The sequence below is a fragment of the Mizuhopecten yessoensis genome, unplaced genomic scaffold, assembly GCF_002113885.1.
Source record: "Mizuhopecten yessoensis strain PY_sf001 unplaced genomic scaffold, ASM211388v2 scaffold10575, whole genome shotgun sequence".
Lineage (NCBI taxonomy): Eukaryota > Metazoa > Mollusca > Bivalvia > Pectinida > Pectinidae > Mizuhopecten > Mizuhopecten yessoensis.
This window is the reverse complement of record NW_018408615.1, coordinates 171,100-184,887: the sequence shown is the minus strand read 5'-3', so window position 1 is coordinate 184,887 and position 13,788 is coordinate 171,100. Positions and strand designations below refer to the sequence as shown.

The following is a 13,788-nucleotide window of genomic DNA, read 5'->3' as shown; positions in this document are numbered from 1 at the left end:
TCGGCCACCTCTTTTCCTATGATTGAAAGAAGAAGGAATCTATGTTTTGATATGAAATTATACATCAAAAGAAACATATTAGAATAAGGGAAATGTTTCTTATCAGGACTGTTTCTAAGCACAATTTAATTAACGTCATATGTCCTTCCGGGAACAACCGTCTGTCTCCGTGGCTCAGTAAGGAGATCACTATCAAATACAGGGGAAATCACAGTGTCAATACATCATTGTAATTAGAGCAAGATGGTTGCCCTAGCATAGACACGTAAATCATGAGCCCGTGATCGCAAGAGCTGGTAAAGATTCAAATCATATGAATTCATGGGACACCAGGGGACGCAATGTGTAGTCTTAGATCATTACTTAATCAATACTACAGATTTCCTTAAATGGGAAAATGTGATTGTGTCTTTGACCGAGTCGCCAAACGTCTAACTAACTTAATATTAAGTCAATGCAGAGCTTTGGAGGGCTTGTTTTCTAGAAATTATTAAAATTCATAAAGACTTTGGCAATTGCCTGGAAGCGTCTGAAGTCAGGAATCATGTAACCGTCATACAATTAAGGATGTTTGAGGAAAAACGCGTGTTTTCATTCCTGAAATTTGTCTTATGCCAACAAGGCTTTAGACAATCAATCCTGATCTCGCTGTACGGTCACTCCCCCAGGGTCCCGACAAACACTCAGACAACCATATCGCCATCTGTGTTAACCGATTCATTGCTTTTCTAGGCCGAATCTAACTGCTGCGATTACAAGTATTCATCAAAGTGTTGTGATAATTGCGGTCCCCTTTACATGGCTGGATATCATTCATGGAATTGGAAGCATCCAGACAATTACTCTACGAAGTTAAATGACATATTAAACCCACCTATTGTTTACCAAATCAAACGACACCTGGATATTTAGCTTAAGGTTTCTCGACACATCGTCATGAGCGGCCATTTTCATGACGTTCTTCCGAAAAAAGTACAGCGGACTGAATATGTCTATACTACGGACAAGGAAGTCATTGGGATTTCAATGGTTTTTATCCATCTTTTCGTGGTGTGTTGAGCCACTTTAACGAATTCTTTAAACACGAGCATAATTTTTGTTTACATGGTTTTCATTCAAACGGATATCGCGAGTATCACATACAAGATGATGGATGACGATAACAAAATAAATAGGTATCTTAAACATTAACGACGTTTTGGAAGTTGAGTCTTCTTCATGTGTCAAATACTATAGAAATAAAACGTACAGCATATACACAATATAAATTTATCAAAGCTTGAACACACAAGGACAACGTTTATCTTAGCTTCAACATAAAAATACAAATTATATCACAGCGTAAACACAAAAGGGGAAACAATACACTAGCATCGCCATAACACATGGTCAACACACATACGGAGGAAAATATATCACGTCAACAAACAGGGACAAACATAACAAGGCCAACACACATACGGAGGAAAAGATATCACGTCAACAAACAGTGACAAACATAACACAAGGCCAACACACATATGGATGAAAAGATATCACGTCAACAAACAGGGACAAACATAATACAAGGTCAACACACATACGGAGGAAAAGATAGCACGTCAACAAACAGGGACAAATATAATACAAGGTCAACACACATACGGAGGAAAAAATATCACGTCAACAAACAGGGACAAACAAAACACAAGGTCAACACACATACGGAGGAAAAGACATCACGTCAACAAACAGGGACAAACATAACACAAGGTCAACACACATACGGAGGAAAATATAGCACGTCAACAAACAGGGAGAAACATAACACAAGGTCAACACACATACGGAGGAAAAGATATCACGTCAACAAACAGGGATAAACATAATACAAGGTCAACACACATACGGAGGAAAAGACATCACGTCAACAAACAGGGAGAAACATAAAATCGAACCACTAATGAAACGCAAAAATGAAAACCGGTTATGATCATAGATAAGTTAATTTGCCCTGAAATAAGCGATGAAAGACATGAAACTGTTTTCTGGGAGCATACTAATATCAATTATGCTGTTTCATTATAATAAATTATTGTCATATATTGGACTGTATCATTAAAATTTTACTTTAAACACAAACAATACGTACATTCTTTGTATTTAAAGTAGAACTTTGATATTACATATTTCCAAATTGATGAATCTGATTGAAGATATTTGACTCTACCTTATGTTTCGGTCAATACATACACGAATCTATATATTTTTTGGCTATGTCCAATAGATGCTTAGTATTTCTTAATAATCACATTGTATACCAATTAATTGACTCTTTGGTATAATTTTTGGCTATATCTATCTGCCTTTGAGGTATATGTTTACATGATAAATTAATCCGGTTAACATTGTTGTATAAGAATAAAGTTTAAATCTTACCTTGTGTAGTCCTTTAGATAGCAAATGTAAATCGGCTCCTGTAAATGCTCCATGCTTATAGATGATATTCTGTCTGTAACAGAGGAACGTACGCATTACCACTTGTTTGACACATGTCGATGAACACCAAACGTATATATTGTGATATGATATATAATATAATACTTACAAAGTTATGTGAAGGTCACGATATAATTACAACTCTTCAAAAACTTTCCAAAGGCGCCTACATCATCAGAGCATGACTTATTACTGACAAACATTATATTTTAAAAGGACCAGAACATGTTTCGTTTGACGAGTTTGCGCACGCGTCATATAGCTGATATTTTACACCTGAACCTCAACGCTGTATTTATATTTCAATCACATTGTTTACTCGCTGCTAATGGCATGTGTGACTGTCATGCAAACAAAATACCAGATATCCATTATCCATTGTTAAATCTGAATAGATTTGTAAATAATTTACGACCCTGAGGATAAGAAATTGAACACCTGACTCCATAAAACTGTATTGTTTAAGCTGTGACTAAGCATGAAAGATAAAGCCACTGATTATGAATTGCTTAACGATCTAAATACAGTTACATGTACCTGAAAGGGAAATTATCACAATTATCCAATTTATATCCTGTACATCGATTATCATGCATAAACTCTGTTAGACGCTTAATCTATAATTGGCACACTAAATTGTAATAAAGCGTTGTAACAAGTCATTAATGGTCCAAAGCTCCAGAGGAAAGCGTTGTTTAAATCAGCAGTTTTTCACAAAGCAAAGCACATGGATTGTTTACATTTGAAACATCCATCAGCAATCCAACGCGTTATATAAAGAATCGTTATATGTTATTATGCCTATGGGGAATCGAGTTAATCGCGACAATATTTCCCCTTTTAACGACTAATAAATAACATATATTTCCAGTCAATCACATTGTTTCCTACAACATACCTGCTGTATATTCCCTACGCGAGTTTTAACGATGACAGCATACGTTATGAACGACTTCAGAATGTTAACATAGTCTAGGCCTGTTAGAGGAAGTAAGCGGTGATCAAGTAAAATGATGATTCGCTGGATATCATCCGGAAACAAGATTGACAAGCATTGTCAAGTTAACGTTCTAGTGACTAGATTACTATTTTCGTTTAAGATAACGAAGCAGAATGTATAGCTGTTGTATTAATCTACAACACGACAAACTATAAAGAACGTACACCCAGTAGTTTTGGTTGGGTTGCTATGCTGAGTCTGTTCTGTTGTGGAACGTCACAGGTGATTGTAATTCGCATGTATTAAGCAAGTCAGTTTTAAATAAGTGGACCGAATACTGATAGAACGAAATCGATATGTTTGGAGATAAGGCTTGATGACTGGACAGCGAAGGACGATCGATATATCAGTGGTCAATCTCAGAGATTGCCCGGTCAACCGTAATATACAGCGTCGCCTCGTCATTTACACAGTGGTGATCACTGTGATTCCACAAACACATGTGGAGCCCCATGCCGGTCAATCCCCACGAATTATTGTGATTCCACAAACACACGTGGAGCCTCACGCCCTTCCCACCCTATACATCACTGTGATTCCACAAACGCACGCGGCGTGTCACGCCCTTCCCATCCCAAGATTCACTTCGATTTCCCAAACACACGTGGTGTGTCCCGCCTTACCTGTCACTAAAATAAATCAGATTCCACGAACACACATGGGGTTGTTTGCCCTTTTCGCCCTGCATAACATTGATATTCCACAAACACATGTGTCGTATTACCCTGCCCGCCTTACGGAATATTGAAATCCACAAATAAACACGTGTGTAGTATGCCCTGCCTTCCCCACGAAACATTGAGGTTCTACTAGCACATGGTATGCCCCACCCACCAAATGAAATAGCCCCCCCCCCCCCCCACCCCACCCACACCCCGGGAAACTCTATAATTATACAACCACATGTTATGCCTCACGCCACCACTCCTCATCGTCGTACGAATAACTTGCACCGGAAAACGTTTTGGATGCAAAAACATATGGGGTTTCTCGTATAGTACCCTATTACAAATCAACCGTCCCAGAAAAAAAATTGTTGTGCCTCACTCCTCCCTACTCGACGAAAGAATACCTCCATTTTCACACCAAACAGTGTTTGCATCTTTACATTTATGAATATGTAATAACAATTTGATGTCAATTTTAATTTACCAGTCGTTACGATAATGTCAACTCGTCGGGTGCAATGTATTGCTTGCCATTCAATGGTAAAGGAGAAGACTAAAATGAAAGGAAATAAAGAAAGGGGCCCCTAGTCTTGTACTCTGTGATTATTAACAATGAAAACATTGTCTTCCGTGGAAAGAACTGTATGTAATGTATCGCTTGCTTTTCTCGAAAACGGTAAATAGAGCAGTATCATTTTTGTGTGTTTAAATATTGCGTGACATTCAACAACAAGATGAGATCCAGGCCGTCGCCACCTATAGGTGTAGGCCACTATTCATCTCACCTGACAACCAAACTGCGATCTAAACGTCGGTTTACCCACGTTATCGAGCTATTGTGTAAGCTGCTAACTCCCCCGTATAGCCATGGAACACGCTATCCCTCAAGGACGATATCCATAAAGCTGTTATACTTCATGTATCTTCATGACAGGAAAACACGGACTGAAGCAAATACACAGTTATGAGTATCGTAAATAGCTATAATCATCCGAGACAAGTTTTGTAAACCTCAATGTTTCCTGACACACATTTTAGGAGAGTGAAATTTTAAGTCCGGTTTTCACATCCACAGTCATTGCATGTATCTTAGGTGTATATTCCTCATGATGAATATTGGTTTATTTTCTTTGGTGTATGTATGTATGTATGTAATATATCACCAATCCATCAAAATCAGTTTGAACATTTGATTTCAATAACGTAAGGTATTGTGGTCGGACATAATCGTATTCACTCACCAATATAGCGCATGAACCTTTATCATTATGTTTTATATTGTTGACAATATGCACCATCAAATGCGATTCTTAACAAAGAATAAACAAACTTTATTACAAGATTAACTAACTATTCGGACGATGTATCGTATAGCATAGGGTAATTATAATCATAGGAACAAAACCAACCTTTTTTCAAGCATAATGTCATCAAAGGTCTTGCCTATTTATGCATTAAAATGTAACTTCTCTAGAATCTTAATCCCATTGAAAATGGAATGTTCTATATTGTATATTATATCATTATTAAATATATTCAACCCACGTTTCACAAATGTCGTTTATCGGGACATGCTAATGTTCTGCGAATGTCTCTGGACCTAGTTTCTACAAATTGATTGTGTTTCCTCCCTTAGAATATGCGATCTCCGCTTCGCTTACTACTGGTATCTTACTGACGTGTTTGCATTTTAATTCTTCTGATTTGTAATATTTGCAAACATGGATGAGAACAAAAAAGTCGTTGCACATGACCCCAATGGTACAAAACGCTGCGGTTATTGTGTCGGCAAACGTTAATTCAACAACGGCTTCAATTAAGGAAGAACGTTTCCCCATGATAATTATTGAAAGAAAAAGAATGCAGTTGATCCAGGAGAAGAGATACTTGTTTGTAAAAGCAAACTTGTGTAATATTCGTTTTGACAGAATTCTGACAGAAATTCAAAACCTAAAACTCAGTTATTACCTGATCTGTTCTCTGTCACTTATAACGATTGCTATCACTCCATAGTAACATATAATGCCAAATGTACCTACAATACTGTTACAGTAAAACCGTAATATAATGCCCCTCGTTGCACTTGCCGCCCTGTTTACCGCAAACATGTTTCAATGTCCATTTGTTTTTGTTGTTTTTTCTCAAGAATTCCTTTATGCACATCTCCCAATTTATCGCCAAATAACGCTAAAATTTCTCTGGATAACTCGTGGCAGTATAACGAGATGTTACTGGCAGTATAACGAGATGTTACTGTACAAAAATGCCTTTAATTTTGCATCTGTTTATGAATTCGGTAAGAAGTCAATGTTTATTTATAACATGCATAGTTGGCTCATTGATTACTGTATATCTATTACTTATATGTACGATGAACGCGAAATCAACAATATGAAGAAACAATCTGTAACTACAGATGATCCACTTAAATCTAAATCACAATAGGAACATATCTACAAAACAACAAACCGTCTACAAAACACTTCAGATTCATGTCATAATACAATGCACAACAGCTGCACACTAGATACTGCAATGATACACCTACACAACCACTACATCGATATGTCTTCAAAACACATTATCAACATATTCCCAAACCACAGTAACAACAGATTTTCAAACATCGACACCAACATTTCTACAAAACAATTATCATAAATAGCGTACATATGGGAGGGCACATTCACTAAAATCGAATAGCGAATGAATTCAACACCGTATATATCTACATTTTCAATACATTGGAAATGGAACGTCTAGCAATAATTTAGGACGCAGACTATTTCTTACATATATATCATATCCTCGTTATACAGACATCCCATTATGGAGTCTGCTTTCTCATTAAAGCAAGGTTCCTAAACACAATGTTTAATGTCCGTGAAAGCTTGCAGTTCCATTATGGAATTACTTTTGCCTGTAAATTATACATTTTCTGCACATTTAATGTTTCAACGTCAGCGGTTTCTGTGAAGTATTAGCATGTCACATGGTATTTGGTTCAATCTCGCGAGATGTTAGATCTCATTATCAATTGAGTGCCTCCCTGACAGTAATTTCCATCTCTTGGCAACTTTTTGTATATTGTGTGTAGTGCAGCTTATGACAGGTTAAAATACAATCGTAAAACCTATCTACTTCAAGTTGCATCAAGTTTGAAGACATTTTTATGGTAGTTCCCTTTTCTGTATTGATCTTAAAACAGATTTCGTTGGGTTTGTTATATGTTTTCATCTGCAATCACTGAGCCGTGTTTCAGCTTACGTGCCGTCTTCTGACGATTTACAACTAAAAAATGAAGGTTATAATGTAGTTGAATAGTTCGCTACAAAATTGACATTGAAAAGGGAAAAAAACACACATTTATATTGATACCTGAAAACACACCAAAAGATGTCAATGCTGACATAGTGAACGGTATTTTCTATCATCTAACAACATGACCTTTTTTTAATGTATACCTGATTTCAATGATTACAATAACGTCGGTAACGAAGACTATGGTGATATAGTGAACCGGAGTAACAGCTTGCTACCGTATTTTTTCTGAACCCATGGGATGAAAAACAGACCAACACCAAACACCGTCCTTATAGCACGATAACACTTTCGACTGTGCCAACACTCACGACCAATATAAGCCAAATAGTCAACACAACAATAGTTCGGAGCTCACAAAAGGACAACAACACCAATAACTACCAAGGGAACATCACAAGAAAGGGAATTTATAGACATTAATTATCAAAAGGCTAGGTACACATTACTTTGTGTAATGGTTTCGTTCTCAGTTACTGACACCGCTTATAAGGAACTAATTGATTTTTTGGTATCATTTGATCATTGTAGAAGACCGCTCACTATTTTGATCTTCAGCAGGTGGCATCCACCGATATGTACCAAGTATTTTGTCAACCTATAATATTTCGCCCTTATTAACTACAATATAAAAGTGTTTGACAAAGAATTAGGTACAACTGTTCTGAAGAATGAACAGTTTCCTGCATATGGTAACAGTTTACGACAGTGGTATATTGACCCTTCATATCGATTAAGCAGTACACATGTTGCGAGGATGGTACAGTGATCCTTAACATCAAATGTACAAGGATCCTTAACATCAAATGTACAGTGATCCTTAACATCAAATGTACAGTGAGCTTTAACATCAAATGTACAGTGATCTTTAACATCAAATGTACAGTGATCTTAAACATCAAATGTACAGTGATCCTTAACATCAAATGTACAGTGATCCTTAACATAAAATGTACAGTGATCTTTAACATCAAATTTACAGTGATTCTTAGCTTCAAATGTACAGTGATCTTTAACATCAAATGTACAGTGATCCTTAACATTAAATATACAGTGATCCTTAACATTAAATGTACAGTGATCCTTAACATCAAATGTACAGTGATCTTAAACATCAAATGTACGGTGATCTTAAACATAAAATGTACAGTGATCCTTAACATCAAATAAACAGTGATCCTTAACATAAAATGTACGGTGATCCTTAACATCAAATGTACAGTGATCCTTAACATCAAATGTACAGTAATCTTTAACATCAAATGTACGGTGATCCTTTACATCAAATGTACAGTGATCCTTAACATCAAATGTACAGTGATCTTTAACATTAAATGTACGGTGATCCTTAACATCAAATGTACAGTGATCTTTAACATCAAATGTACAGTGATCTTAAACATCAAATGTACAGTGATCCTTAACATCAAATGTACAGTGATCCTTAACAACAAATGTACAGTGATCCTTAACATCAAATGAGCTATACATTCGTTGTGAGGTCGGTACAGAGATCCTTAACATCAAATGTGTAATACACCATTTGCGAGGATGGTACAGTAATTCTTGACATCAACTGAGCTATTCACTATTTTCGAGGATGGTACAGTGATTCTTAACATCAACTGAGCTATACACTTGTTGTGAGGTCGGTACAGAGATTCTTAATATCAAATGAGCTGTACACTTGTTGTGAGGTCGGTACAGAGATTCTAAACATTAAATGAACTGTACACTTGTTGTGAGGTCGGTACAGTGATTCTTAATATTAAATGAGCTATACACTTGTTGTGAGGTCGGTACAGAGAGTCTAAACATTAAATGAACTGTAGACTTGTTGTGAGGTCGGTACAGTGATTCTTAACATCAACTTGTTGTGAGGTCGGTACAGTGATTCTTAACATCAACTGAGCTATACACTTGTTGTGGGGTCGGTACAGTGATTCTTAATATCAAATGAGCTATACACTTGTTGCGAGGATGGTACAGTGATTCTTGACATCAACTGAGCTATACACTATTTGCGAGGATGGTACAGTGATTCTTGACATCAGCTGAGCTATACACTATTTTCGAGGATGGTACAGTGAATCTTAACATCAACTGAGCTTTACATTTGGTGCGAGGATGGTACAGTGATTATTAACATCAAATGTGTAATACACTTGTTACGAGGATAGTACAGTGATTCTTAACATCAAATCAGCTATACATTTATTGTGAGGTCGGTACAGTGATCTTAAACATCAAATGAGCTATACATTTATTGTGAGGTCGGTACAGTGATCTTTAACATCAAATGAGTAATACACCTGGTGCGAGGATGTTACAGTGATTCTTAACATCAACTGAGCTATACATTTATTGTGAGGTCGGTACAGTGATCTTAAATATCAAATGAGCTATACACTTGGTGCGAGGTCGGTACAGTGATTCTTAACATCAACTGAGCTATACACTATTTGCGAGGATGGTACAGGGATTCTTAACATCAAATGAGCTACATGTATACACCATTTCCGAGGATGGTACAGTGATTCTTAACATCAAATGAGCTATACACCATTTGTGAGGATCGTACAGTGATTCTTAACATCAAATGAGCTATACATTTATTGTGAGGATCGTACAGTGATTCTCAACATCAAATGAGCTATACACCATTTGCGAGGATGGAACAGTGATTCTTAACATCAAATGAGCTATACACCATTTGCGAGGATGGTACTTGGATTCTTAACATCAAATGAGCTATACACTATTTGCGAGGATGGTACAGTGATTCTTTACATTAAATGAGCTATACACTTGTTGCGAGGATGGAACAGTGTTTCTCAACATCAAATGAACTATACACTATTTGCGAGGATGGTACAGTGATTCTTTACATTAAATGAGCTATACACTTGTTGCGAGGATAGTACAGTGATTCTTAACATCACAGGAGCTATCCACTTGTTACGAGGATGGTACAGTGATTCTTAACATCACATGTGTGATACACTTGTTGCGAGGATGGAACAGTGATCCTTAACATTAAATGAGCTATACACCATTTGCGAGGATGGAACAGTGATTTTTAACATCAAATGAGCTGAGGATAGTACAGTGATTCTTAACATCAAAGGAGCTATCCACTTGTTACGAGGATGGTACAGTGATTCTTAACAGAAATAACAACTACCACGTTAAGGAATTTGGTATATATCTCGGCCAGGGAATAGAAGCCATTGCCTTGGTGAACGTCCAAGTTCAATGTCAAATGTAAGGTTTTGCGACACAATGTGTAAAAAAAACCAAGACTGCTAGGAAACTGAGAGAAACAAAATTATCCCAAATGTTGTGATACGTACAGCAGATTTACTTTGGTCTATTTTGGACCTCAAAGTAGGTGACGGAAAGGCGAATTCCCACCTCTTTGTAGACTTGTAGAGGCTTTTCTAACACACCCAACAGAAGCTTGTTATAAAACATATTGTGCGTCCGTGAAATCCGATATATAGCCCTCTAGATTTAGAATGTAATATTATACATGTTGTCTGGCTTAGCTAGGTTCACCAGACGGAGGTCAGCTAGTAGCCTCTCGGGGTTAAGTGTCAGCCCAAGACAGCTCATAAGTATGGAAATACAAAGATGAGTCTTTGCAACGAACGTCGTTGAGGATTTGTTTATTTGCATCACTAATAAGTCTTGACAAGCTTTACATTGGCGCATACAAGATTAACACAATGTCCAACATTTACATTCATAGCTTCGGCTGACACAGCCAATATTGTGCCAGTCATACGTCTCCTTCAAATATTGTTGAAAAAGCACACATGAGAACTAGATGATATTGTTAATTATAATTTGTTTTGGTATAAACAAAAATGCGACGGTTATCATGGTTCGCAAATGTATCTTTGTTTATTAAATGAATTACGTGATCGATTGATTTTGACTTTAAAAAAATACAAATATTTACTAGTTAATTCGAGAACGGTTTTTTAATTCTCATGGTAAAAAGACAAGCTATGAAACTTAAAACTTACATCTGGCTTTATAAGAAAACAAATAGCTAAGTTTCTCAGAAATACGTTGTTCTCTCCAATTCACCACACGACGTCAAGGAGAAACATATTAGCAATAACTTTTACCTGTAAACATCACATCCGCTAGTTAACATCAACAGGGCAGAATTTGCATTTACACCGTTAATGTTTATGTTTAGGACTAAATATAATTTCTGTTGCCAATATTAGCCTACGAATCTTTCAAACAGTTATTGTGGTTAAATAGTTATGTTATAATACGTTAAAACAAAACCTAGCAATATGATTAAAGTTTAATAAGAACCTCAATTCGATCTATAAATCGAATTACAAACAAAGTAAAAATGTAAATGAAAACCGTTGAAAATGTTAAAAGGAAATAAGACCAGCTTTTCCGAAAGGGTGCAAGAGGCTTCCGCTTCAAAGACAAAATCGGTCACAGTATGAAAATATGGGTCAAAACCAAATACTGCCTTGTCCTCAAAGAAAAAAGTGGGATACTAAAAACGAAACAAGAAAGGAAACGAACAAAATAAAGACTGGCCTACATATAATGTATTACATAAAGACATATGATATTTCTGAAGTTATTTTGATGGCGAACATTTATATTCAGCTTGCCAAAGTCGTCATCAACCTGTTACTCTGGAGACGTTGTGTTGTACGTTTGTCCGTCAGACATCGACATCAACCTGTAAACATGGAGGCGTTGTGTAAATTGTACGTTTGTCCGTCAGACATCGACATCAATCTGTAAACATGGAGACGTTGTGTTGTACGGTTGTCCGTCAGACATCGACATCAACCTGTAACTCTGGAGACGTTGTGTTGTACGTTTGTCCGTCCGACATCGACATCAACCTGTAAACATGGAGACGTTGCGTTGTACGTTTCTCCGTCAGACATCGACACCAACCTGTAAACATGGAGACGTTGTGTAAATTGTACGTTTATCCGTCAGACATCGACATCAACCTGTAACCATGGAGACGTTGTGTTGTACGTTTGTCCGTCAGACACCGACATCAACCTGTAAACATGGAGACGTTTTGTTGTACGTTTGTCCGTCAGACATCGGCATCAACCTGTAAACATGGAGACGTTGTGTTGTACGTTTTTCCGTCAGACATCGACATCAACCTGTAAACATGGAGACGTTGTGTAAATTGTACGTTTGTCCGTCAGACATCGACATCAACCTGTAAACATGGAGACGTTGTGTTGTACGTTTGTCCGTCAGACATCGACATCAACCTGTAAACATGGAGACGTTGCGTTGTACGTTTCTCCGTCAGACATCGACATCAACGCGCAGACTGGCGGGGTAATTATAGTGAACTCCTGGGTCATGCTATTGTTCGTGACGTCATTTTATGACGTTTTTGAGTCAGTCATATGCAAATGAGAAAACTTCGAACAGTTTACAATGTTACTAGAAAAGCTGGGTTTTTTACGGGTTTTAGATAATTAGCAAGAAATAGAATCCACCCTTGATGTGAGTTATGGATAAGCAAAATACCCTCAGCAGAGCCTCGGGCCTCCTGTTCATTTTTTTTATATTTCAGATATTTGCACTTTATATTCTATTTTTCATTTTTCTTCAAAATAGAAACATCAATTTTAAATAGCATAGTCCTAATTATCATATGTACTGAATAAATTTAATGAAATCATAATTGTTTGCTGAGAAGCCTTGTTAGCGGCGGATGCGAACGTCAACAGCAGTAATCTGTCTCCAGTAGACGATCGCCTTAGAGAAACAATCATTAATAATTATTGCCACTGTGACAGTTTGACGGTAATCTTTTTTTAATAATCTTTCCAAGTATGCGCTTGGTTTCATGTCCTTCTTAAAAGGTTATGAAAGATATTGCCATGTTGGATCAACTTTGACCTATGATTTTTGAATAAGAGATAGGGAAACAAACAGAATTTGGAGTCAGAACCAAGACTTTGACGAGGTTCTGACCCCTATTTCTACACCCTCGGGTAGAATTTTTCTACCTCACATACCTTCATGTGATGGACTAATCTTTTCCATTGCTTGATTACGGTTTTTTTTCATAGTTTATAACTGAATTCTCTTTTCTGTTTTATTTATTCAACAGTTGCGTGAACACTTGAGAATAGACGCAAGCCGTACATTGTATGATTTTTTAAGCACCCATGTATGCTAAGGTTTTTTGATATTTATGACAAATAATGTCTTAACATTACATATTATCAGGAAAAATGGCAAAAAAATATCATTCACAAGTTAATCCCTTCTGTTGTGAAATTTAACATTTGA

At 36.7% G+C, this 13,788-nt stretch overlaps 1 protein-coding gene across 4 annotated transcripts in view; it reads right to left on the bottom strand.

The window, feature by feature from the left end:
* The window catches only part of LOC110461140 (sex peptide receptor-like), a 207,740-nt gene that overhangs the window by 24,571 nt on the left and 169,381 nt on the right, over nt 1–13,788 (bottom strand). For 2 of the 4 annotated variants that reach the window (XM_021514469.1, XM_021514468.1), the window contains one exon: nt 2,419–2,491. The gene's annotated coding sequence lies outside the window, so the exon portion shown is untranslated. Of the gene's footprint in view, nt 1–2,418; nt 2,492–2,587; nt 2,656–12,102; nt 12,163–13,788 lie in introns of those variants that run through there. The other 2 variants (XM_021514470.1, XM_021514467.1) reach the window with 2 other exon arrangements.